Raw genomic sequence first — 3959 nt, 5'->3', positions numbered from 1 at the left:
GCAGATGATCAGTTTCGTGCGATGTGCATGTTAGTGTAAATGTAATATCATCCCTGAATTAATCTTTGATAAATTGGGGGGGGGGGAGGTTAGATTTTTTTTGAGGTGTAATTTTGATGTAAACAAGGTTCCGATAAAGCGTTCTTCTTTTCATAAACAGGTTTTTTTTATTATGGATGCTCATTTTTAAGCATAACTTTTCTCCACACAACTCTGTGATTTGGAACAACAAATATATTGTTTAAAAATAAATCTTTATTTTACAGAAATTGGTACAACAATGGTATAATTTTGGTGAGGCAGTTATTTAAGAATAATGGACAGCTCTTGAATTACTGTGAATTCTTGAATCATTATAAGATCCCTGTAACTGCTAAGGAGTTTGCAGTAGTATTTGATGCCATTCCTAGTGGCCTTATTCAACTTTTATCAGGCAATATATCTTCTGAGCCTATTCCCTTATATATTGATCAGTTAAGTATTAATGGTGTGAAAATTATAGATAAAAAATGTAATAACTTTTATATAAAAAAATTATGTAGAACTACAGTATTGCCTAAATGCAGACCTTTTTGGAACTCGATATATAATCAGATTGAATGGAAAGAGGTCTGGAGTTTACCCAGTAAATACTGCCTCACCAATAAAGTTAAAGAAATTACATATAATGTTATTCATTTGATTTATCCAGTGAGACAAGTAGTCTCAAGATTCTTTAGAGACATGGAGACTACATGCGTCTTTTGTAATTCAGAAGAAGAATCCATAAAACATTTATTTTTTGAATGTGTATTTACTCAGTCGTTTTGGATTGACATTGAATATCTAATATTCAAATTCACAAAATTAAAGATTCGACTATCTGGTAAAGATATATTTTTGTTATATAAAAATAAGATTTTGGAGCAACATTTGGTGATTTACTTAATAATTATATATGGAAAATACCATATACACAAACAGAAATGGAATAATAATAAACCTAACATTATATTATTTAAAATTGAACTTAAGCATTATATTGAGGCCCTAAAAGATGCAAGAAATAAAAAAGCGAAACAGATGTATAGAATTTTTTAATCCTTTTCTTTTTGGAACTTTTTGTAAGTTTTTTCCCCTGAATATTTTTTTTTTCTTTTTCTCTCTCTTTTTTTTCTCTTTCTGTTGTTTCCTTTGATGCTATTTTGAATGTAATAGATAATAGTTGAATACATTGTGATCCTCTGTATATGTATGTGGTTATTGTTCTTGTTATGCAATAAAAAAAAAATGTTAGTGTAAATGTATTTGAGTCTTGAAACTTTATTTTCTTTTTTTTTTTTTTAATTAGCATTTAGTTTTTACGTTTTCCATTTACTTTTCACTTTATAAATGTAGTTTTAGGCTTTTTTTGTTGTTTAAAATAGTTTTATAGCATGTTTACGCTATTATTTCTAGTTTTAGTATTCTTAGGGCTGCCATTTAACACAGTTTTTTAACAACTTATTATTATAAATTCACTTCATGCATCGATCTATTGATGCTTTTAATATTCCCAACCACAGGTCATCTGTGTTTTTTAATAATTAATTAAAACTAAAATAATTTACAATTAAAATAGTATTGGAGCCATATAATTTATTTTAGTTTTAATTTTAGTTTGTCCAACGGTTTATTTTATTTTTTATTTAAAAAGGGGTCATATGATGTTTTTTATTTATTTTATTTTATTTAGTCACACTGATTTCTAGTCGTGTCCATTTTTGGAAGACCAAACAAAGTAGTTTCGCTTTCACAACAAAACACACAGCATGGCGGCAGCAACAATACTACAGTGAGAATAAAAGTTACGCCTTCTTTCTTTATTATTATTCTTATTACTGATTTTGTCAAAGTGCATTTTATGGCGAATATTCGTGGTTTATAGACATACAACAATTTTATTAGCAAATTTATTGAAGGTAACGTTTCAAAGCACTACACGACCAGCAGATGTCGCCAAAAGAATTAAAACCATGAAATGAATGATTTTGAGGTAAATATGATTTTAAAGATTAAAAGACTACTCATGCACTCTGATTAAAACTGCAATAAGACTTGGTCGTAGTATACACACATCACTAAGCCAAATTACACTGGTCAAAAGTGCTTTTGAAACATAATTGCGAACAAAGCAAGCACGCACTCATTTGTTTTTATGATTGGGACGTTTCCTTCACTTTTATTGTTTTTATTCTAAGCTACTCGTATTTTCTACCCCTAACTCTACATTTAACCTCACAAAAACATATTTGGGTTTTCATTAAAACATTTAGCATGTTTCCTAATCCATTTGTAACCATGGCTGATTCCCACAATGTAGATCATTTTAGATTTTACTATCCTTATGTGAACATTTGGTCTCCACAGACCTACACACACATACATATTCTCAGCGATTCAACATGAAGCAGCATGTAACCTGTTTGATGTCCTCTCAGCATAAGAGCTTTTTGCGCTCCTTATCTCCTTTGTGCAGATCAGCCCAATTCACTTTGAATCCAGCAAACCCTGTACCTTGATCTGCATTATTTTGGACTGAGATTGATGACACAGTTCTTTTCAGCCCATTTGAGACAGAGTTCAGTAGCATCAGTGTTCCCTCAGAGCAGAAATTCTTATAAAAACACATTAGAAAACCACTTTTAATGACCTAAATGTGATGACATGCTGACACACACACAGGCTGCGCTCAGACAATGTCGTTGTCTCTGCCAGATAACATCACAAGGCACACATATTCATGTTGTCCAGATAGCATCCAGGCCTGCTAGAACACAGCTGCTTCAACAAAGAGACACAAGGAAAACATGACTCATGTTTTATCATTAGTGCCACTTTGGGCACCAACACACTCACACACGCAAGAGCAGGAAAACAACACAGGACTTTGTGATTTTAGCTGGAAATGAAAAAAAGGGGTGAGCCTGACAGCGGAAGAGGGCGGCCCTGGAAAATATCAGTTCTATATTGCCTATAAGAATAGAGGGAGGAAGGGAGAGAAAGACAGAAAGTGGCACAGAAAATGTATTCCATCTTCTGGACGGATGAGTCACTCTGCGTTTTCTCCCTCTCCCGTTTTTCGTAAACTTGCGGGTGGGCTGCTAAATTTAGCCCTGGCGCTGAGCCCTGACAGACAGGTAGGCCAGCATCAGCCTCAAAATGAGTCTTCACACACTCTAAGCAAACACACACATTTGGAAACAGTCAAAAATTTGTACATAAATCCATACAGACAGACTACTGCACACACACACACACATACACACACACATGACCTCACTGCATCAAGCACAGTCATCAAACATTTTGTGAAATATTTATATGAGAACTCGGCACTCCAGTGTCTTGCTGCGTTTCACTGCAGGTGATGTGCTGGAGAGGATGTTCTATTTTGATAATGTCACTGGAATCAGATGTCTGGCTCTCTATTAATACAAAATCCCATTTGAGAGTGTGATAAGGGGACCAGATAGTGAATAAAAGCGACGCTCAGCATGATAAAATCTGACCTTTACAAAACTGTCAGCAAGCACAGGCCAATAAAAACCCTTGTTTGAGTTTATATTACAGCAGAACATGTTCAGATTTAGTCTAAATAATTAATGAATAGAGTCTCATAAAAACTTTTTATTTACATTTTTTATAGTTAAAATAGAAAATAAGGCCTATTTTAGGAATTTTGGTTAATTGTCATTACATTTAAAGACATTTAAATTTTAATAATAATAATAATAATAATAATACATTAAAAAAAAAATCTTATTGGTCAAAAATAGGCCTTGTTTTCTAGAGAAATGAATTTATTATTATTATTATTATTATTAGAATTCACTGCAAAATTAAAAGACTATATATCGAAATTAGAAAATGAAGCCTATTTTAGGATTTGGTTCACTGTCATAAAATATAAAGAAAATTGAGTAATAACAATATAAATT

This window comes from Sinocyclocheilus anshuiensis, unplaced genomic scaffold (genome assembly GCF_001515605.1).
Source record: "Sinocyclocheilus anshuiensis isolate Anshui unplaced genomic scaffold, SAMN03320099.WGS_v1.1 scaffold1289, whole genome shotgun sequence".
In the NCBI taxonomy this organism is placed as follows: domain Eukaryota; kingdom Metazoa; phylum Chordata; class Actinopteri; order Cypriniformes; family Cyprinidae; genus Sinocyclocheilus; species Sinocyclocheilus anshuiensis.
This window is presented reverse-complemented; position numbering follows the sequence as displayed.